Raw genomic sequence first — 24,964 nt, 5'->3', positions numbered from 1 at the left:
TTTGATACACTTTTGAGGGCTGAGATACAAAATGTGAATTTGGTGTCTTCGACAAAGTTGTAGGTTATGATTTGAACTATTCAGAAAAAAGCCACATGGAAAAAAGATTTTTTAATTTTTCTTTTTAATAAAAAAAAAAATTTTTTTTTTAATAATTTTTTTTATTACTTTTACTTGTTTAAAAAAAAACATATTATTTGTGGAACATAAAAAGGTATCTTTTGCACAAGAGCTTGGGATGGTGATGATTTTATGTACAAATTAAATGATAAAAAAGAAATAGTTGCTTCAAATTTGCAATCGAAAACAAATTCAAACTTTTTCAATCAAGTGGTGAACAGTTTTGTAATGCATTAAAAAATAGAATTTAAAATACTGTTCAAAGAAAAAGCATCCATGTCAAAAAATTGCTGACAAAAATCTCCGGTACCAGATTTTACACCAGATTAAATACTAGCGCAATCGATGCTTTTTTCAACCCTCTTAAACATGATCAACAAATACAAAAATTTACAAATCTGGAGAATTTCTCAGGTGCAAGGTTGTTAAAATATCACAATATCAGCTCTCAGCAACTACAATTATCCCGCCTGAATATTCATGCCTCAAATGCTCTTCTCTCCTTACTGAAACTCTCAGCGCCGAACATTGCCGAACATGAACACGTTTTCGTGTTTACACACTCGCGATTGACATTTTCCTCTTTTCTCTCATTCCCGCTTCCACGATCATCCTACCGCAACAGCGTTTAACCACAAAAGCAGCCACAAAACCAATTTCGCAACGGGACGTCATGCGTGGTCGGCTCCTAATCGCCATCTCGCGTTCTCTCTTTGCTGTTTTCGGAGAGATTGAGAGACTCAGCGGTGAGAGCTCATAGTCGAGGAAAAGGAGAGGAGTGATAGAGAGAGAATGACATCGCTGGGAATCATGAGACACAAGAATAGATCTCGCTATAGAGGAGAAAATCGTGACGTCAGAAATGAACTCAAATCACTCAAAGTTCATTTTGTGAGTGACTTTAACATTTTGGCCTAGTTTGACAGCTACCTCGTTCCCAGGTTTTCTGTGGGAGAGAAAAGGAGGCGAATACTTTATGAAAATCATACCTGTCAAAATTCCTAGCCTCAAAATTTTGTCGCGAGTTGCTTTTCTTCTCTATTGTGACGGCCGCTATACTCTCGGATGTTTTTGGTTGCAGAGATAATCAATTGATAGCTCAATATCAATATCACTCATTTGCAACACTGCTCAGGTGTAATAATTTCGTTTTATGAGAAGAAGATCCAACTTCATTTCATACACACATTTCGAAGATAATACCTCTCCTTGAGACTCATTCCAATTGTCTGCAACTGCTTATTAAAATTGCCAGCTTTGATAAAGTATCGCCCCACAGATATGTCCACCCACGCTTATCATACCGTGGACAAAGGCCATCAGCTCCCAGTAGTAATTCCAACTTGGTTATCTCGTTATCGCCGGCAACATTATCGGTGCACGGCGGCGCTCTATGATGGCCAAAGTTAAATTAATATTTTTATTTGTGCGATCCATGCGACCGGCTACACTAAACTCTGGATGGAAAAAGTTACACACCGGGCAAATGTCGCCAACTTTACAGGTACAGGTAGAGCGAGAGTCCGCTGCAGTTGTTTACTTTTTTAACGACATTACTTGCTAACTTGTTGGCATTACCACGAAGCATGAGATAAAGACCTGGGTGTGCGCTAGACTAGACTGGGAGTGAGAAGCCCGGGAGTAGCAACAGTTTGCACGGAACCAGCTTTTGCTGGGGAAATGTCTCCCGGGGGTCGACCGTCCTGGCCATGGTCCTGGTACTAATAGTCATTAACGCTTCGGTGTCTAGTACAAGCCCACCCGGAGAGAGGTCACTACGGGGGTAGAACTAATTCTATCAATTATGAAAACCGACCCTGAGCTGTGAGCAAACACACATTGCGCTCGTTGGTTCCGTTGTCTGGAGTTTACGGGGATAACATTGTGAAAGGTACACAAATGTGTATGTAACTGATGGCTTCTAATTTACTCTATCAACATTTCATACTTACGAACTTATCCAATCGACGAAAGCGAAACAAGGTGAAAAATTAGGGAGAAAATCTCATTGGAGCTCTCAAAAGATCATCAATGAGTAAACGATATTTACTGGAGTTTCTCTGTTATTTCCTAATCTTTGAATGTTTTGAAATTTTCTTTTATTCCACATTTGAATTTCGTTCAATAAACTTTCATGTCAAATTTGTTATTATTTTATCTTGAATACCATACCAGAATGATTCGTATACAATATATAGAACCCGAATTCTGAATAAAATAAGTTTTAACATACTCCATTACAACGCTTTTCTCGGAAACAGTAATGTGACTCTGCGGCGATGCGATTCCCATGGGAAGGTCAATGTGACAACTTTTCCGCACAACAAAAGCGACCGCCGCGAGCGTGAGGGTGGTCCGGAAAATCTGTGTGGACATTCGGGGCCAACTTTATCACCAAAAGTTGCTGTACAGCTTTGTGTATGTGTGGAAAAGTTTTCCCATACATTTCGCGCACAGAACGGCGTGTCGCCGGCGGTGGCAAGTGTGTTGAATGTACAGTGTTCCAAAAATAGCTCCGGTTTTCTGGTGAATGACGCCAGAAGCTATTGTAAAAGTTGGCAAACTTTTCCGACTCATTTTTGGTGGCTGTCAGAATTTTGCTTGCTTTTTTGAACAGGACAGAACTGTTGCGCTTCAGGAAATTGGTTCTAGGGTAACTTGACTGGTATCTGAAACAAAGATCTTTAAAAAAAACTTCTTTTTACTATTATATAGTTTATACCATAGCTAAGATTACCGTAAACCGGGGTGACTTTGATAGGATTTCAATTTGTTTTAAGAATATTTTGCAACAGGTAAGGTTTTACTCAAGATTATTATTTTTAAAACATGTACTGGGGTAGGCCACACAAAGATCATGCACTATTTTGGAAAAAAAAGTTTTTTCAATAGTGTTTAGAAAAATAGTTACGTTAAAAATTATTAGTTTAATTTCCGGGGTGACTTTGATAGTCATAGTTTTTGTTGTTAAAATCATATTTAAGATGTTCAAACTTTATTTGTACGTTAAATGTACCATCACTGAAGTTGCTGATATTGTTTTTAAGAAAAAAAATCCATGTTTATATTTAGTTAACTAAGTTTATAAGCTTTTTATCAAAATAAATATAAAATTTAGGTAAAATTGGTAAAAAGTTGGAAATTTGCCTGAAATTTGTAAAAACTAGTTTTGTTTATAAAATTATCGATTTATATAGCATTTTATACACAATTCGAAGCACTAATCACAAGTTTTCACATTTTCCATGAAATTTGTTCAACTGAAATTGCCTATAAATTTGGAGATTTCTTTAAATTGTGTTTCTTAAAAAACATATTATTTATTATTTACAAACTTATTTTACCTTCTCCTACTGGAAAATTGTCCAAAGAATCCGGAAATGCACTCCGTTTTCCGAATCAAAATCATGTTCATTGAGAAAATCATGGCACTTTGAGAAGTTTAAAATAATGACTTTCATCAACATTTTCTTAACTATAGTTAACTAACTTTTTAAACTTTTCAAAATTTTATGAAAAGTTCTTTTTGAGGTTCTTTGAACACTTCTCTACCACGGTCAGAATGATTCTAAACAATTCCGTACGTATTTTAATTGTACTCTTCATTTTGCGGAAAAATCCCAAACCTATCAAAGTCACCCCGGCTATCAAAGTCACCCCGTTTTACGGTACCTAAAAAATGTCCTTTTTACCGAAGAACCGAATGAATGTGAGGTCAAAAATAACCTTTCCTACTCTACCTTGCACCGTTCTCGTCCATGTCCGTTGACCGCATCCATGGTAGAGCTCAAAAACTGTCAGAGCGAAGATTCGGAGATAAGTGCCACTGCATCGCGCGCTGTTGACAGTTTTCGTCGATCTTCAACGCCATAGAACCCGATTCCGAAAAATACGACCATGGTCGGACCAGCTCCGTTCTATTCCTCTGGGAATGGTCCGCAGTTCGTATCTTATCTGAATATTTAATATCTCACATCCTGCAAACTTGCAACCCTCCCGGTGTGGTCCACGTGTACATTCTGGAACCAAATCGAATGAAAACAGACTCAATCGATACGCGCCGTACAGCTTACGGATGGAGGTGCCATCCGGTCGGTCACTCTGGGGAACGAACGGACGACAATGCCACAAATGTATCCGGCATTGCCCAGCAATTTTGGCGAAAACAACCAGTCCAAATGCGTATACGTGTAGATCTTGGGGGAAAAGTACAAATTTTTTTGAAATTTTCCGCTGATGAGTGTGATTGGCAGTTGGCAGGGCTGCCAGTTCGAGCAGTGATGTGGTGTGAAGGTGTGTTTTGAGGAGGGAAATATCAACTTGTAATTTGGATGTTTTCTTGTTTTGGGAGAGGGTTGTGGCTAGAAGCTTGGGAGACTAGAAAGACTTCGAAGATCTGGAAAAATTCTGAAGACTTGGAAGCATGAAATAATTGGCAGATTCAAATAACTGGAAGATTTGATAGGCTTGAATACTTGTATGATAAGTTGAAGACTATAAGCTGTATCATGCTGAATCACTAAATCTCTTCACAACTTCTGCTGTAGAAGCAACATTTTCAAAGATCATCTCCAGCTATACCTTCTCCGAACAGTGCACTCGCCGCACCAGTCTAGCCAACCGAGACTCCACCAGCACCGACCAACCGACCGACTGTCTCTTGCGCATGGATACACAAATCAATTTCGCAAACAACAAAAAAGGTGGATGCTCTCAAAGTTCGGAGCCACGTGGTCCAATTCTCTCTGCCCGCCGCGAGCACGTCTGGTGTCTTCTTACCTTCGGTCGCAATATCCTCTGCACTGCATGCTTCTTCACGTACGCTTGCAGGTATCGCTGTTGTACGGCACGTACAGAGTGCTTTCTTCCTTGCCGGCAACACTGCCGCATACGGCAGAACACTCTCACCTTGACTTGCATTCGGCAGCGCGCTTGTTGGACCACGTTGCACCACATCCCGTTGTTATTTTTTCATGTTCAAATAGACACCGAAAAAAACATGCAGAAGTACAACATGACCTCCAAAAAAAAGTGTGCTTTGTGAAATTGCTACGAATCGCGCGCGCGATGTTGGTTGCCAAATCCTGGGGGCAAGCTTGTCGAGGCGGCGATTACCTCACAATCGCGAAAAAAGAGCCTCCTCCCCCCAAAAAAACAATAATGAAAATGAGAGAAGAAAAAAAGACCGCCATCATCTCATCAAGCCCCCGTCGAGTGTGTACACTGTAATTATCGCACCAATTTGTAGATTGTTTTGAATAATCGTTTTAAATGGAATAATAACACACCTGTAAAGCCGTGCCGGATTCCCGGGCCGGTGAGAAAGAGGCTGCTTTACACAAAAGTCGCTACTGTTTTGGCAACACTGGACGGGGTGGAGGCCGCTCGGTGTCATACAATTGAGGCTACCCCTGAGGGGTGTTAATATCGGGGTTTTCGCACTTTCCGGTCTTGCGAGGTGGAAAAAAACTGTACTGTTGAGCTCTAACTGAAGTATTGAATTCTGTGGAAATTAAGTTCATGAGCTCAAGATGTAGTAAGTGACTACAAATTGAGATCTGTCCTTTTTTTAATATTTTGTTACTACACCATTTGTCGATTTTATTAAACATTAAACATCTACGAGTTTGTCTTTTTATTGGAATAACTATTTCTATGTAGTAAAGCATCAGGGTTTTAGTTCTCACTAGAAATCCGCAGTATCGACAAAAGTTGTTTGTACCTGCTTCTAATAGTTTGATGCTATAAAGGGTAAAAGAACCATTTTTTGACAACTAATTTTTTTCTTTGATATTTCAGATTCCATTTAACAGCCTAATATTTTTTAAAATGAAATTTCATAACAATTGTCAATAGAACGATAAAAAAATACAATGCATAAAACCAAATCAAATTCAGTTACCCTTACCCAAACAGTGTTATTTGGAGTGTTGCTGTGAATGTGCCAAGGGTATATACACAACACAGCACGGTAAAACCCCGCTGCTACTAATTAGCACGGTTATGCGGTCGCGATTATGATGATGTGCTCTCCTCATGCTCAGGCAGCGGAGTCTCGAGGGAGCTCGAGTGCAATTTATTCTTTTTCAAGAGGACTTGTGGTCGATTCGGTTTTGAAGGCTGACGATTGCTCAATCGGTCTGGTTTTGAAAAACTAAATAATTAAATTAATAATATAAAATTTAAAACTGTTTCAACTAACAATATTTCTGTACATTTGAAATTCGTGTAATTTTAAATAATTTATTGTGTTAAAATGCAAAAGATGAACATTTCATCTTGTTGAGGTAATTTTATTCCATTTTTGATTATAAATTCTGAAATTAGTTGGCAATAGGTCCTAAGCGCAATTTGAAGCTATTTTTGGATCAATTTACAAATAATCATTTTAAAATAAGCATAAGCATAAGCATAGGTGCCCACCCGCAGTTGCTACTCCGTTATTGACCAGGACCTCCAGAAGTTACATCCACGAGCCGTGGAAGATGAGTGGGTGCTATCTTTCCTCGCTTCGCAACTTCTCAAAGGCCCCTATCATGCTGATCAATACCAGCGCCGGCCACGACCAGTGGTAGGGTCACGGGGAAGTGGATGGGAATGTTAGTCCGATACTTGAGTGACAGAGACCGCCCAATCGACTGCTTCTCCGACAAAGTATCACATGAGTTTTGAGGGGGTTAGTAGATGGGTATGAGGTCAGGATTCACGAGTGGCAGTGATGTGACCATGAGCATTTTGTTTATCGGTTGAAATTTTAAATCTTAGGCAGCCGGCTGCGGAAAGATAAATAATTGATTATTTAAAAAGTTTGTTTTAATCGAACGAGTGCCAACCGAGCAGTAGCGCTATGGGCTGGACTTATCAATATATTTTTACTGTTTGTACAATTTAGATAACGCGAGCAAATTTCAAAAATAGTAAATAAATGACGCTTTACTCTTCATAAAATCGATAGATTGATGAATTAATACTAAAACTGAAAGTTGGAATAAATTTTTACGATCATTTACGACGAAAATTATCGCGAAAAAACCGGACTGTGCGTCCCCAGAAGCACTACACTTATGAAGGCATTATTCAATTATTATGACCAATCACCCCATGCACACAAACAGCGACACAAAAGAGACGAAAATTATCGCGAAAAAACCGGACTGTGCGTCCCAAGAAGCACTGCACTTATGAAGGCATTATTCAATTATTATGACCAATCACCCCATGCACACAAACAGCGACACAAAAGAGATGAAAATTATCACGAAAAAATAGGACTGCGCGTCCCCAGAAGCACTGCACTTATGAAGGCATTATTCAATTATTATGACCAATCACCCCATGCACACAAACAGCGACACAAAAGAGACGAAAATTATCACGAAAAAATAGGACTGCGCGTCCCCAGAAGCACTGCACTTATCATTTACAAATAATCATTTTAAAATTGTTCATCTGCCCAAGCCCATTAAAAAACACATAAAAATTCCGTTTGTTTTAGAGAAAAATAAAAATTAGTGCTAGAATAACGTGTGTACGACAGAGCATGGTAAAATTTTCATCTTTTTGACCACAGTGAAAAAAAGTTGAATTTTGGAGGTTAAAAAATGTTATGGTTTAATATTGCCTCTTTTTGGAAGTAGTTTTACATAAATTTATGTGGACTTGTAACTTGAACAAATCATTTATGATATTAATTAACTCCAATAAAGTTTTTTTTAAAGCCGTTTTGTTTTCTCCAAAGTTTGTATTTATGTAGATTTAGGGCAGATCATCACTGTTGCATTAGGGTGCCCAGAATATGGGACTTTTCCCAAAACCTCGCTCCACAAGCTGAATATTGTTCCTTGAGCTATTTTAGGACTCTGGGCCAAATATCAACAAAATCGGTCAACATTTACCCATTGATACTCGAAGGTAGTGCGTCCATCCCGGGAATTCCCGGGACAAAAATCCCGGGATTTTTCCAAAACCGGGAATTCCCGAATCCCGGGATTTTCTATGATTTGTCCCGGGAATTCCCGAAATTGAAATTCTATGATTTGTCCCGGGAATTCCCGAAATTGAAAAAAAAAATCTTTTGGTCTGGAAATTCAGATTTGGTTGGGGAAATAGTAGATCAGTTGAATATAATGCATTAAAATAGATGAACAGTTGAATAGTTAGTAATCGATAAAATAGATTAAAAATTGTATTAGGCAAATATCACCATTAATTTGGTTTTTAGGAAAAAATATTATAATTTGAATTAACAGGTCTGCAAAATGCCTAGCGCTTTAAAAAAAAATTCTTTTATTTTTTTGAATGACTGGATATATTTTCGTATATTTTAGATTTTCAATTTGAAAAAAACAATCTCATATTATTTTTTTAATCTAACATCGGCAGCTGGGACAAATGTAACATATAAAGACAGCTATTTTAGTAAAAAATAATTGCATAATGATTTGGATGACTTCGGTTAAAACAGAAACAGAACAAAACAATCAACAAACACTGACTTCCAAATGTATTGCTCTAAAATCTCCTGTACCTATTCAGACTGTAGTCCTGATTTTCCCTCGGTTGGCGGTAGTAAGTTGAAGATAATTTGAAAAATATGTTTTATATAAAACAATGAATTCAAAACTAATCTAAAATTTTACATTGACTGGTGTAATTCTATTGGTTGTCGTTTTTTGTTTTTTAGACATATTAAAGATTTTTTAAAGCTGTTTTAGTCATGACATATAAAAATATATATATATAAAAGAAAAAAAAAATATACAAGACTTATGTAATTTGATTCACAAATCACAAAAAAATGAATCACATTGGAATTAAAAATTGTAGTTGATTTAAAATCCAAATCACCACAAAGAACAAAAAATACACTTTTTAATATCTTTTTTAGGCTATTTAAAAACTGTCGTCCTTGTTTAGATTGAAGTGCCAATTGATATTATTAAGCTAAATCTATGATTTTAAGCTTGAAAACATAACAAATATAATGAAATCTTAGATTATTTTACTGATTAAAAAATTTCCCGGGATCCCGGGAAATCCCGGGATTCCAAAAATATTTTTCCCGTTTCCCGGGAAATTCAAAACCCGGGAAAATTGGACGCCCTACTCGAAGGTGAAGTTTGTATGGGAAAAATCGAAAAAAAAATGAAACACTCAACTTTCTTGCGCCGCGCTACTTACACCAAAATATTCCCAAAAGTGAGATACTCATTTAAAATTTAATGCTCTACAACTTTGTACAACATACCAAAGCTGTAAACTCGATCTTGAAAAGTTATAAGCGATTTAAAAAAATCAACATTTTTTTCACCATCTTTAGGCTCGGGTATCAATGGGTTAATCTGAACCAATTTCGCTCAAAATAATCCAATATATATTTTCTAGGAATTCGATTACACAGTTAAAAAAAACATATATAATGTTGAAATGATTGATTGAATGGTTGAATGTTTCCGTTTTTCGACGTAATCTTAGCTTTTTTTGTAAAAACGAAATAAAATAATCCACCTACGTGGTTGATGCCAAATATGGATCACACAAAAGATCTGGAAATAATTTTCATTTGGATTATATGTATATTTTTTGTTTTAGACAGGAATGGAATAATCGCAAAAAAATCAATTTCGCTAGCGAACTTTCTTCATCCGCGAAAGAGAGAGGAGGCAAATCACGCAAAAGAAAATCGCTCCCGAAATTCTTCAAGAAAATCAATCTGCTGATGATTTTTTGTGAATTTCCTTGTTAGCACCACTTAAAAATATTTATTTCACTTTGTTTACACACATTGTGACGTGAATAAGATGTTCCGCCGAATAATCGAGATGATGATTTTTTTTTTGATTTCTTTTACCGATCTTACGTGCGCGAGACAGGAGAGCCATGCTCCCTTCGGATTTTTTCTCTTGATGAACGTCCAATGATTTTCTTTTGATGATGATTATTCCATCGCTGGTTTTAGATATGGATTCAACTTAGTTCAATTAGAATCTAGCAAACTCAAAAAGTATTTACATAGTTGGTTATCTTTTAGACTCGTTTGGAAGGTCTTTCGATTATCTACCCTACGATAGGTCGGATTTTGAAACTCGATCTACCCTAAACCGAGTCAAATGCGGTTTGGCTTAGAAAATAGTCTGATTTGTACAGTAATTTGCAATGGCTCAAATACACTTATATATTACCCCATAGGAATAACATGACATACAGAATGTAAATTTTGTACGATCAGAATTATGACGAGTTTATTAATTTGACAGATGTATTCATCGTGCTTGATCGTTTCATTGAATATTGCTCCTACTAAACACCAGTTAAATTCCATTTCGTGCCTCCGGTGCGGGAATAAATTGATTTTATTTTTGCCCTAATAGTCATAAAATTTATTCCAAAACACCCTTTTTTCCCCAGCCATACCTGACCGTCAATTTCCATTTCCCGGGAGCTTACGCTGGCTACGACCCATGGCCCACTTATAATAATTTATTTCCTTTCTTTTATTCATAAACCAAAGGATGGCTGCTGCTCCCGGCTTGGGTTTGGTCTACCCATAATGTATATCAACTTTACGTCATGCCACCTTCCTTCCGATACCGGCATCACCGGCGTGTTTTGCCAGCCGATTTCCCTCATCAGGCTTGGCTTCCCTCCTCCCTCATCAGTTATTTTGCTCCCCAAATTATGCTCCGCTTATCCGTGCGCCGCCGGTTTGTCGTCCCTTAAAACGTGCGGAGCAACAATTTACGATTATCCACTGGTCGGATTGGTGGTAACTTGGCGCTTTTTGAACTTGAAACGACTGCAAATTTACAAAAAAATAAAATAAAAATAAAAATGTCAGAAGCTATGAAAACAGCTTTGATGATTTGTATATTTTGTAAATTGATGTGACATTTAACACCACAAAAAGAAAAAGTTAAAAAAACGCTTGGAACGGGAACTCGGCCGAAGCTCTTTGATTTACAGTCCTTCTCTTTACCGCTGTGCTACGGTGGTTTGATGACATGGCAACTCAAATGAGTCAAGCGAGTACGACGTCTACGCGCTGCTCTATGCCGCATCAAACTCAACAACAACCCAGCACAGAAAAAAAAGAACGCCACATAGTTATGAGGAGCGGCGAAAAAGGATATTATCATAATTCAGCGCCGCCCTCCGAAAAATCAGAACCCGGGAATTCCATCATCAACAACGCACACGCCACCGTCGTCGACCAGTCGGACGGAACATGCCGGCATCGGCCGGCACACAATGAAGGTTGAATAAAACATAAAAACGCATGAAATGGAAAGTCTAGACGGATTCTGCCGGGGCACTGCCCATCACGCCGGAACAACGAACCGTTGATGGCGTGCGTCTGCTGCACTGTCTGTCACACTCTCTTGTGCTGTGGAGTTCAGATTTTGTAGAGTCCCTCCTGGTAGAGGGAGGGATCTTTGCGTGCTAATGGTTCAGGGGCTTTCCGGTTGGAAAAGTTTGAATCAGCAAAAGTCTTGAACGTAGCGCAAAGTTTTTCCGCTGCTGATGGCAGCACTTGACCCAAAATGAAGGGAGGATTCGAGTTTTTTGGTCCGGTTTTGGTTGGCCGGGTTTTCGCAACATAATGGTTGAGGTCCAGCGATTCTCAATCAATTTTGATGGTTTGTGATTAAAAAATACTCAACATCTTGTCTCCAAAAATTCCATAATATCCACAAGTGTCGATATAACATGGCAGTGTTGCCCGATCTTCATTTTTTATTTAATTGGAGAATTATTATAATTATTTGTCGGTTTTATGGGAGTTTCCCTGGGCTTTGTCATAATGAGTGTCATAGGTTTGATGCTTGTTTGGCAAAGAGTATGATTTGATTCGATGTGGAATTAAAATCGAAGTGTTCAGTATATTGCTGAAGCTTCCATTTTTACACATGGACACCACTTCATGCTGCGAGAACCCACTTTGGCGCAGTCTCAGGGCTTAATCGATGGCCGGTAAGCTGTCATCGAGACAAGGAGGTTCTCCGATAGTGGAAATATCACATTTGTGCAATGAACCGCTACATATGTGATTTTTCCCTATCTTAATGTGGGTGTCAGGTTAGGAAGCGGGTTTTTAAAAATTTAGTTTTTGTAGAATTTAGGATTTAACTATAAATATCAACTTTTAATATTTTAGTTATTTAGGGACAAAATTAGTAACAGTGAATTTAGTAATTCTATCAGAATCAGTGATTTTCATTCAAGTAGCATAAAAACCATTCTGATTTGTCAAAATTTCCATAGAGTCTCGATCAATCAATAGTGAAATGGTATCGGACTAAGTTCGTTGATCTGTTGAACTAACGGTTGTCGGATTATGATCGTATCGACCATTGTTGCGAATCGAGGATCTACTGGAATTCTGACGATCAAATGGTCGTCTCTATTTCAATTCAAGACTTGTAAAATATGAACTGTTATTCATTTTTTTTTGTTTTTTTTAAAGAAGCCAAACAGGTTTTACAAGAAACGTTTTTTTTGGCTATTAATTAAAATGTCGGGGATTTGAGATAAGAGTTGCATTCGGAAAGCTTGCTTTAAATCTTGTATTCAATTCAAGTTTGGTAGTTATCCGCAAATGAAAATTTGGACTTATATGAATAATTGAATAAGTTGGACTTATGAATAACACACAACTGTGCATTTATTCTAGAGTCAGATCCATACAGCGTCAGCGTTTATTTGGTCGAAGTGTACTAATTCATTGGCAGATCTGATTCTAGCTGTAATGTACGACAAGACTACTGACGGACGTGACAGGACGAGGGCCCAGTTTAGAGGTTTCGACATCAACGATGTGCGGCTGGATCACCCTCCCAAAAAAAAAAAAAAAAAAAAAACAAAATTATTTGTCGGTTTTATGGGAGTTTATTTGAATAGAAATTCACGATATCTTTCTTGTATTATTGTCACACGTGCATTTTTGGCTGACTTGAGTAAAGAAAATGTGAACCACGAAAAATGTGTCCAAATTCCATGGTACTTTTTTGAAAAACGTACCATGAAATTTGAACACGCTGTTAATGGTTCACAAATTCATGAACGTTTGTTCACAATTTTTGAAACTCATTTTTCTCCGCGCAGCTAAAACAAAATTTCAAAAGTTGATGACAAATGTACAACAAATTATATGTTTCTTTTGCTTTCATGGCATTTTTTTCGTTTTTTATTTTTTTTATTTCTCTACTCTCGATTTGCGAATCCCTGGTCAAGTCCGCCCGTACCCAGATTGAAATTGGAAAATCAATACCCGCCCAGTACAACACCCCCCATGCAGAAGAAAATGGGAGGACCGGCTACCGGCTTCAATGCCGGTACACGCGATTACGTGTTCGCTTGTGTGTACTATGTGGCAAAAAGAGGGAAAACTCGTACCCGTACGAATTTCCCTTCGGTACAGCGTATGTGTGTGTTTGTACTTGGTGAGTGATTCATTGTTTCGAAAGGTGAAATTAAGTGTTTTTGCGCATTATTTCGAGCTAATTGACTTATAATTAATTGGCAAACAATTATGCTGCAGATTTATTTACATTTTGCACTCCACTAATATCATTACCAAATATTCTGACTCAGCCGGCCAAAATCAGATTAATTTGCATAAAAGTTCCATGTTTGCAAATATGAACAGAACTCCAGATGTAAAGTGTCCTATTGACTCACGACACTCCAAACTCTCTCGTCAGCTCTCACCGGAACACCTTCGTTTCTGGATGACTCACATAATCGATCACGCCAGCACTATACTTGCCAAAACTTCCTCGCAGTCGGTGCGAGGACCCGAGCGCTTCTCCTCGGAGAACTACACTACACACCGATTATGTGAGAAGCAGCACTTGAGTCACACTTTGAAGCCTGCATGTTGTCACACAGTGCCGGCATCATCAGCAGGGCTTACACCGAATGATGTCGCATCAACGGCTCACAGCATCTCCCTTCAGACGGTACGGTAGAACCTCGTTGGTTTGACATATACTCGCGAACCTCAGCAGAACGTGTTTCAATTGTATGTATGCGTTCAACAATGCAAGTTTAACCGTACAGCTGAGATATTCGAGCATTACGAATCATGTAGATCGGCAATCTCTCAGGAGGAAGAGGACTTCACCATCTGACTGGTGCATGGTAGAACCTCGGGACGAAGTGGCTCGCGCCACCTTTCGGTATTTCGACATTTGCCTCGACTACTCTCTCGCCCCGTGAGTCGTGAGGAATTCTACCGAATGACGTAATTTCTTACATTTCCTCAACCCATTTATTCTCGGGCTCTCTGCGATTGTTGTTGATACGACGAAGGCCCTGGGGTTCCCCCTCTGCCGTAGACTCGTTACACTGCAATGCAAGTCTAGGGAGAGATATTATGTCATTCGGCTATATTTGCGCGAGACTGAACGTGTGTGGCAAGGGATTCGGTGTTGTACTCGAGGCGCCATTGTCTTTGCAAAGAGTTACATTTATGAATGTCACTTTTTTTGTCGTTGTTGTCGAATAGAGTGAGTGCAGCCCAACTTAACTCAATTCCTGGGGAATGATTAAATGTCGCCGCCCGTCTGCTTTGTGTCATTTTCTATTGAGAGTTGCTCGTGGTACTACTTAACCCATTTTTTTGTTCGTTTTTTCCTCTCTTTTTATCTGTTAAGCAGAAGAATCCTTTTCATCAGAATGCTCTTTTCAGTAGCTCGTCAAAATTACAACATATCTTTACGGTACTGACATTAACTGTTCTCTTTTTTCTTTTACAGATTTTGCACATGTTTTGGGGCAACCAGAATAACAAGTAAGTATTTTTTTCAGACTCCAAGAAACAATTTGAAATGAAAGGTAGTGATTTTACATCAGAAACTGGTTAAATTTAATCTTTTTCTATGTAATTTTACATAAAGTTTAAATGTATTACAATCCTTTTTAATGTTTGACCACCTAAATCAAGATCATTTTTTGTACTTGGTAGTTACATTTAAGTCAAATTTGGCCAAAAAAAAAACGCATTCGCCAATCCTCGAACCGTGGCCATCGTGTCTGCCGCCGGTTGAATTGCGTTTCACGCGACTCTGTTTTTATTTACGGCCGTAATTGATTTTACTGTTATTCGCGAAAACGAGAATAAACCGATTTTTATTCAAATGCAAAACTGTGCGGTGGTCACACACAGTCCCCTGCGGCAAATGAAGGTTTTCGCGGTGAATACCGACGGTCGGTCGGACGGACTTTGAATGCTAAAGTGAAAAGCTTTTATCATTGACTCGTGTTTGCAATTGCTGGATGGTGATGGCTTGGTGCGCAGAATTTCGGTTCACTGCTTGATTTTATGGTCGATTGTAAAATTGGGAACGTGGGTGCACTTAGTAGAAGCGGCTGCTTCAAAATTGGAAGTGTGACGCACTAGGGCACGTCGTGGTCGAGGTCGACGGTCCAAATTTGTACAAGTGTATGCAAATTGAATGTATTTTCTTGGGAAAATGTTGGTTCTTTTGATTCGAACGCAACAGATTGACATTCTTGGCCACTTTAGTGCCATAAATTATGACCCAAGGCCAGACGGCTATCTTCCACCTTGTAAAACCGTCCAAGTTCAAGAGTTATCTTCCCAATTAAAGCATAATCCCACGCACATGATACTCCCTAATTATATCCATATCGCTAGTCACACCATCTCGGGCTGCGACTGCAATGAAACACTCATCATCCGAGCAACGACTCAGAGATATGCTTTACTTAATTACGTGAAAACGGCCATAGGGCGGCCTCCACTTCGTGTGTCGCCATCCACCGTTTATGGCCACCATCCTTCCCCCTAGTTATGTACACTCAGCAACAGGAAAAATGGTGAAAAATTACGTCGAAATTTTAAATGAACCACATTCTAATCCCCTCACAATCTTTTTTTTTCAAAATAAATGATCGTTAATAATTACCTTCAAGAAATACAAAAAAAACTAGTATTCATGATTGTAGAACTTTTTTTTTTAATTTCGTACACAGCGAAAATCAGCAAAACGATTGCAAAACCGCATGCAAAAGCATGCACATCATCTTTGAACGAAAATACATTTAATATTACATGCTCAATGTACAGTTTTTCTGCAAATGAAACCCGCGAGATTCAGGAGCCGGCATCGGTATTGATCAGCATGATAGGGACCTATGGAAATTGCGAAGGGGTGATGATTGGTTCCTACTTTTCATCTGTGGTCCACACGGAGCAATTTTTGGAGGTTCTGGTCAATAACGAAGTAGCAGCTGCGGGTAGACACCAATGCTATGCTATGCTAAATCAAACCCGCGAGATTCAAACCTAGCATACACGAAGAGCACTGCGCCTTAGCCCGCACGGCTATCAGATCGTTGAAGATTCGGAAGGATAACAGCCCTCTTGGTTACATATCTATGCATGTAATTTTACACAACATTCCATACGGGGATGGCGTCGCTATTTTTAGACCAGGTTTTCCACTTTTTCTCATCGAAACCGACTACTTTATCGACTTCATTTTGCTGGGCGGGATAGGACGCCGTCTACTTAAAAAAAAAACAGATGCAGCACGATGTACCCCCTTTTACATGCAGCTTTTTATTTTGCTGTGTGAAAGTGGTAGAACTATGTTATATTATTACCAAGAATGTCAACTGAAGAGGATCAGAACAAATTGAGATAAAGGTGTTGATCCATTCTTCTGATTTTAATGAATTGGATTTATCAGGATAACATGACAAAAACATGGGTCTCGTGGCGCAGGGGTAGCGGCTTCGGCTGCCGATCCCGATGATGCTATGAGACGCGGGTTCGATTCCCGCCTTATCCACTGAGCTTCTATCGGATGGTGAAGTAAAACGTCGGTCCCGGTTTCTCCTGTCTCGTCAGAGGCGCTGGAGCAGAAATCCCACGTTAGAGGAAGGCCATGCCCCGGGGGGCGTAGTGCCAATAGTTTCGTTTTTTTTTTTATGACAAAAAACAGAACTTTAACCCTCTACAACCCAACCCCACCTCTAGACGGGCTTTGATCTAAAAATTCGCCAAAAATATAGTTTCAACCAACACTTGATCTTTGAAAAGAAGAACTCTTATAATTTTAGAAAATTTCAGTGTTGAAAGTTTGACTTGTTTTATGTGGGGAATTTTTAAAAATCTCTGGAACAAGAAGTGTTTTTTATAATTTTTCTTAAATTTTCTTCTTTGGATTGATAGATCAAAATACTGGATTTTTTTTTTTAAAGAAAAAATTTGAATACGCCTCACTTAAGGTGGTTTAAAAAACAACCAGAAAGCAAAAATAAAAATGTGGTTCATTGAACCTTTTCAAAAAAAGAATACTCTATATAGATTTTTTTGTTTTACTTTGATCAGTAATACAATCTATCTATATATATAAAAAATTTCGACGGTTTTGTTCGAACGCGAATCAGTTCAATACGGAGCGTCGGATAAAAGTGCTCTTTGTTGCGTTGGGTTCGTATAAGCCCAAGGAAGGTTTATACGCTAATAAGTTGACATTTTGGCCACTCTGAGACCGGTTCCGGAACACCTACCGTTTGTATGGGAAATGTTACGTAAAATCAAATTTTGATCACAGGAGGCTGAATAAGCAAAAAAGTTAAAAACGTCAGGAAAACTAAAATGGGCAGGACGAAGTTTGCCGGGAAGAGCTTGTTTTACATAAACTATGGTTTTATATTTCATGAAAATTGTGTCAACTTTAATATTATTTGAATCATATAAATTCACAGGACAAAATCCGATGCAAAAGCATGCACATCACCTTTGTGAATAACACACTATGTACAATTTTTGAAAACACAAAAAAATAGTTGGAACCAACAGGATTCAAACCTAGCAGTAACAGTAAGGACTGGCGCCTTAGCCCGCTCGGATAAACGCATATACAGTATGTAAAAAAAGTATTTACACCCCTTGGGCACTATGCACATTTTGTGATGAAACATGTAAAAAATTTAAAGTTTGACAGGAACCTAGTACTACGTTTTGTTCAGAAACTCATGCCAAACATTTTGCTACAAAAAGCTCATGAAAAGATGATTTCTATAAAAAGTTATATAACAAATACTATTACGAAAATAAAAAAGGTGCAAAAAAAGTTTGTACACCTTTCGAAAAATTAACATAAATAATGTTATTTGTTGACAAATCACCATAAATCCAGTCTCCCAACTCCAAATAGGCATCCTTGACTGATTAAAAAAATAATTTGGATTGAATATAAAGTTTACTAACTACTTAGTATAAAAGTTTATATAACTCTGGAAATTCTATATAAAACTTATCTAAACTTAATTTTGCAAACTTTTAATTCAAATAAATGTCAATATATTACCATAGAATTGCTAAATAAACATTTTGGAGTGGGTATAACACCGTTTTGGGGGTATTTGTATCGATAGAATAGATTTTTCGTTGGAATTTCGTACCAACCCGGAATTACGTCGTCGGAAAATCCGCCGGCATCTGAACCGGTCCTCAATTCACAAGTCAACCTATGTGGCATCAGAAAGGGCATAAAATTTCCGATCTGTTGATACCCATACATTCAGGTTTTCTATAAAACCCACGTTTTTAAATACCTAAGCAAAAACGTTGTTATGGTTTCGTTTGAGCAACCTGCCAAAAATGTATGGAATTTCTTAATTTTTGTTCTCGTGGATCAAACTTACTTTTTGCCCAGGTATTTAAAAACGTAGGTTTTAAAGAAAACCTAGATGTATGGGTATCAAAAGATCGGAAATTTTATGCCCTTTCCGATTCCACATAGGTTGACTTGTGAATCGTGGACCGGTTCGGATGCCGGCGGATTTTCCTACGACGTAATTCCGGGTTGGTACGAAATTCCAACGAAAAATCTATTCTATCGATACAAAAACCCACAAAAAGGTGTTATACCCACTCCAAAATGTTTTTTTTAGCAATTCTATGGTAATATATTGACATTTAGTTGAATTAAAAGTTTGCAAAATTAAGTTTAGATAAGTTTTAAATAGAATTTCCAGAGTTATATAAACTTTTATACTAAGTAGTTAGTAAACTTTATATTCAATCCAAATTATTTTTTTAATCAGTCAAGAATGCCTATTTGGAGTTGGGAGACTGGATTTATGGTGATTTGTCAACAAATAACATTATTTATGTTAATTTTTCGAAAGGTGTACAAACTTTTTTTGCACCTTTTTTATTTTCGTAATAGTATTTGTTATATAACTTTTTATAGAAATCATCTTTTCATGAGCTTTTTGTAGCAAAATGTTTGGCATGAGTTTCTGAACAAAACGTAGTACTAGGTTCCTGTCAAACTTTAAATTTTTTACAAGTTTCATCACAAAATGTGCATAGTGCCCAAGAGGTGTAAATACTTTTTTTACATACTGTATGAGCTTGACATTTCGGTCAAGTAGGTTTCCCATATTGACGGGCTACATATTTCAGGGTGTAATATTACATTAAGATTCATTAAATAATGCAAAATTTGTATTACACCCAGGCCTTTTACACGCAGCTGGATTACTACCTTTTTTTGCTGTGAACAAACAATAGTTGTGAGCAACTCTCTACGAAACCGGCCGATTTCGACCATTTTTATTTTTTGTATTTTTTTATTTGACTCAAACTTTGTGGGGGCCTTCCATATGAGCAATTCTCTACAAAATCGGCCGATTTCGACCATTTTTATTTTTTGTATTTTTTTATTTGGCTCAAACTTTGTGGGGGCCTTCCCCATGACCAAAGAAGCCATTTTGCATCATTAGTTTGTCCATATAAATTTCAATACAAATTTGGCAGCTGTTCATACAAAAATGGTACGTAAATATTCGAAAATCCGTAACTTTTGAAGGAATTTTTTGATCAATTTGGTGTCTTCGGCAAAGTTGTAGGTATTGTTAAGGACTATTTAGAAAAAAATAGGTACACGGAAAAAAAAATTTCCCGATTTTTTTATTAACTTTTTTTTCACAAAAACTCAAATTCCCAAAATACGTATTTTTTGATTTTCGAGATTTTTTGATATGTTTTAGGGGACAAAAATCCGCAACTTTTGAGCTATAGAGAAACATGGTCAAAAAATCTGCCGCCGAGTTATGATTTTTTGAAAAACTGGTGATTTTTGGAAAAATATAAATTTCATACATAAAATTTTTTTGACCTCATTTTTTTATGCAAAATTGAATTTGCAATCGAAAATTACTTTACAGATTTTTTGATAAAGGGCCCCGTTTTCAAGTTATAGCCACCGAAAGTTTGATTTCAGCGAAATATTTGCAGTTTTTCGATTTTTAAAAATAGTGACCATGAGTGACCATTTCTGAAAATATTTTTTTTGAAAAGTTCAGAAAATTTGCTATAAAATTGTCTAAGAGACATTGAAGATTGGACCTCTGGTTGTTGAGATACAGCGGCTTAAAGAAAAAGAAACACGAAAATTGAAGTTTTCTAAGTCTCACCCAAACAGCCCACCATTTTCTAATGACGATATCTCAGCAATTAATGGTTCAATTTTCAATGTTAATACATGAAACATTCGTGAAATTTTCCGATCTTTTCGAAAAAAATATTTTGAAAAAAATTAAATCAAGACTAACATTTTAAAAGGGCCAAACATTGAATATTATGCCCATTTAAAATGCTAGACTTGATTTAATTTTTTTCAAAATATTTTTTTCGAAAAGATCGGAAAATTTCACGAATGTTTCATGTATTAACATTGAAAATTGAACCATTAATTGCTGAGATATCGTCATTAGAAAATGGTGGGCTGTTTGGGTGAGACTTAGAAAACTTCAATTTTCGTGTTTCTTTTTCTTTAAGCCGCTGTATCTCAACAACCAGAGGTCCAATCTTCAATGTCTCTTAGACAATTTTATAGCAAATTTTCTGAACTTTTCAAAAAAAATATTTTTAGAAATGGTCACTCATGGTCACTATTTTTAAAAATCGCAAAACTGCAAATATTTCGCTGAAATCAAACTTTCGGTGGCTATATCTTGAAAACGGGGCCCTTTATCAAAAAATCTGTAAAGTAATTTTCGATTTCAAATTCAATTTTGCATAAAAAAATGAGGTCAAAAAAATTGTATGTATGAAATTTCGATTTTTTCCAAAAATCACCAGTTTTTCAAAAAATCATAACTCGGCGGCAGATTTTTTGACCATGTTTCTCTATAGCTCAAAAGTTGCGGATTTTTGTCCCCTAAAACATATCAAAAAATCTCGAAAATCAAAAAATACGTATTTTGGGAATTTGAGTTTTTGTGAAAAAAAAGTTAATAAAAAAATCGGGAAATTTTTTTTTCCGTGTACCTATTTTTTTCTAAATAGTCCTTAACAATACCTACAACTTTGCCGAAGACACCAAATTGATCAAAAAATTCCTTCAAAAGTTACAGATTTTCGAATATTTACGTACCATTTTTGTATGAACAACTGCCAAATTTGTATGGAAATTTATATGGACAAACTAATGATGCAAAATGGCTTCTTTGGTCATAGGGAAGGCCCCCACAAAGTTTGAGCCAAATCAAAAAATACAAATAAAATCCATTTCCGGTTTTGGTAGAGAATTGCTCATATGACTCATACAAGTCTCCATACAATTTTGGCTGCTGTCCATACAAAAATGGTATGTAATTATTCAAACAGCTGTAATTTTTGAGTGAATTTTCGGCAAAGTTGTAGGTATTGTTGAGGACTTTTGAGAAAAAAATAGGTACACGAATTTTTTTTCAGATTTTTTAATCAACTTTTTTTTTACTAAAACTCAATTTCCCAAAATACGTATTTTTTTTGATTTTCGAGTTTTTTTGATATGTTTTAGGGGACAAAAATCCGCAACTTTTGAGCCATAGAGAAACATGGTCGAAAAATCTGCCGCCGAGTTATCAATTTTTGAAAAAATAGTGATTTTTGGAAAAAAAATTAAGTTCCATGCAAAAACAAGTTTGACATTATTTTTTAATGCAAAACTAAATTTGCAATCGAAAAGTACTTTACAGATTTTTTGATAAAGGGCTCCGTTTTCAAGATATAGCCACCGAAACTCTGATGTTAGTGAAATATTTGCCGTTTTCGATTTTTAAAAATAGTGACCATGAGAGATTATCTCTAAAAATATTTTTTTGAAGAGTTCAGAAAATTTGCTATAAAATTGTCTAAGAGACATTGAAGATTGGATCTCGGGGCCAAAATTGTATTGTGACTTGTATGAGTGAACCAATGACACAAAATAGCTTATTTGGTCATAGGGAAGGCCCCCACAAAGTTTGTGCCAAGTCAAAAAATAGAAATAAAATCCATTTCCGGTACGGATTTTCGACCTCCTCCGCGGATTTTTAACAGGCCGGAATTTTTCGCATAATACGGATTTGTACGGAAGTTTAACAACTTTTTAAAAATTTCATTGATTTTTGGATTGGGAGAAAGCTTTCTCTAATTAGATATTTTTATTTAACTGTCAGTTTGATTTTAAAGGGATAACTTGCATAATTTTCCGGGTTTTCCTCAGTTCAAACTTGATTGTCAATGATTGTTCTTTTCAAAACCCTTGCAAAACATATTTATTAAATTAAAGATTAAATTTTGGCTTGTGAAAACCTTGTGTTGTGCTTGTATTTATAGGACCTCTAGAAATGTTTTCGTGAAAACACTAACAACGATATTATTCGTGAAAGCAAACTTGACATTTCGTAAACTTTTAAACGTTTAGCAAAAATATTTTTATTTCCCAAATTCCAAACTTATCTAAATAATTCCTTGACAGTTTTTGTTATACCATGGTGTCATATCGGTAAAGTATACGGATTTTGGCTCAGCAAGAGTTGGTAGCCTTACAGTCTTGTACAATTACAACTGATTTTTTTTTTAGGAATCCCAACTCTTTTAAGATTTTTGATAAATATCGGAATCTGTGGTTTATTTGTGCAACTGAGTGTGCTCTGCGGCAGCCGCTTACGCAGTACCACCAGAGTACCATTCCCGGGGCTCATTGTATGTAAATTAGTAGCTCGGATGGTTAGCAGCAGCACAGGTACCCCGTACCTAGGTCTAGTCTAGTTGCGCAGGTCTATTGTGCACACCCCGCACCGCACCGTAGATAGTTAGAAGCAGTTAGTAGAAATGAGTGCACTCTTTTATATTTGTAACACGTGCAAATCGAGCGCCGGATATCATCTCTCTTCTTGGCCATCCGCCGCCACTGCAAAACTCACTCATCCGTGTCTCAGCCGGGATGCGTGTTTTCGTACACGGCGGCGGCGGCGCCCGAGACCGATTTCTTAAATAGTGCTCCTCTATACGATGGGTGTATCTAATTAAAACTGCATTTAAGAGAGTGTGTGCGCGCGCGCCCGGTGTGAGAATTGAATGGTGGTGCAAACGAGGGAGGCTTTTACTTTTATGTTAGGCCCGCAATCAACTGTTGCACGCTGTACTAATCAACTGTAAATTAAGCCTTTATGTCGAATGAAAAGCACATCTTGATTGTATTTTATTGCAGCAGCGGCGCACAAAAAACCCGGCATCGGTTTTACTTTCAAAGCCACAATCGCCGGAATGGCACAAGCACTTTGGTACAAGCTCTGTTGTAGTAGCGCGCACATTATCCGCATAGAGATGTACGCGACCACACACATCCCGGGCGTAACGCCGTAGTGTACCAAGGTGTTGTTCGAGTGGAATTTCGTCTCGAACCAATTTCACATCCTTCAACCGGCACGTCAAAGTCGTACAACGCCATTTGACCTTCTCCCTTGGCGACGACGGTGGGACGGTCGGTCGGGTGATGGCCATCAGTATACCGCAAGAATGCCTCACACTCCTTCGTCCGACGCCCCCGCATCATCCAAACCAAAATGGTTCGATTTCGACTCGAGCTCGATATAAATTCTGATCCCGAGAGTCACCGGGAGTCCATCCATCAATTTGTATCGTTGACTTTCCCGGCCCAATTTATGTATTATGTATCCAATGGGAAATGGACGGAGCTCGGAAGATTAATACTTGAAGTTGCTGTCAGCTTTTGAACAGTTTCATTCTGGGTTGAGAAACTCTGTTTTTGACATGATAGTGAGCGAGTTCAGCAATATTTGAATAAATCCGCTCGTAAATTACGGTTTCTGAGTTAGAGTTTCGAATTTTCAAGTTGAAATCAATCTTGATTAGGATATAAACTTAGAAACGATCCTCAGTTAATGTTAGATATTATCACAGTGTTTTTTTCCTCACAATTATGACAACTTCACTTATCATTTCTTTTGAATACAGTATTGCAATAAAGTTTCGCGAGATTGCAAAAGTTCTGAGCAGCTGCTCTGTTGACCTCTCCACCGTAGCTTTTGACCATCAACATAAAACACTGCTTTTTATTGTATCAATTCAGTAATCGACCACAAGCTTTGCGGGCCGCAGCCTGCACGCAATGTGGAGCCTCTGGTGGGACTTGTGGTGCGCTCCAATAACACTCGTAAATGGGTTGGCGTGCCAAAGTCGTGGAGGTAGAACTAAAATTACAATCGAACTATGGAGAGCGTTGATACTGACGAAGTCGGCGTGGTCTAGTTAGTATACAATTAGAACATGCACAACAGTACTACGTTAGACACTTGTTCAGCCTGAAACAATAAGTTCATCTCTTTGTGCGGACTTCCCACCCATGGCAGCAGCATCCGTTAGTTATTGTTAGCGCCAGCAGTGCTGGGCTAATTAATTTGCAGAAAACATTGGAATGACATTTTGAGAAGAGCGAGCAACACGCCACAACCCCATCTGCGCATCAACCTCGGCGTGACATAAACACAGCATGACAGCTGAGGGTCATTCTTGCGTGTGATACAA

General features: G+C 37.6%; 1 protein-coding gene across 10 annotated transcripts in view; it reads left to right on the top strand.

Annotated features, from left to right (window-relative positions):
• LOC128093130 (serine/threonine-protein kinase Genghis Khan) overlaps positions 1-24,964 on the top strand; it is an 88,562-nt gene that overhangs the window by 21,779 nt on the left and 41,819 nt on the right. For all 10 annotated transcript variants that reach the window (XM_052708919.1, XM_052708916.1, XM_052708920.1 and 7 more), the window contains one exon: positions 14,877-14,911. The gene's annotated coding sequence lies outside the window, so the exon portion shown is untranslated. The remainder of the gene's footprint in view (positions 1-14,876; positions 14,912-24,964) is intronic.

This window comes from Culex pipiens, chromosome 2, assembly GCF_016801865.2.
Source record: "Culex pipiens pallens isolate TS chromosome 2, TS_CPP_V2, whole genome shotgun sequence".
NCBI classification, from domain to species: domain Eukaryota; kingdom Metazoa; phylum Arthropoda; class Insecta; order Diptera; family Culicidae; genus Culex; species Culex pipiens.
The sequence above is the reverse complement of the archived record's forward strand: the minus strand, read 5'-3'. Positions and strand labels throughout refer to the sequence as shown.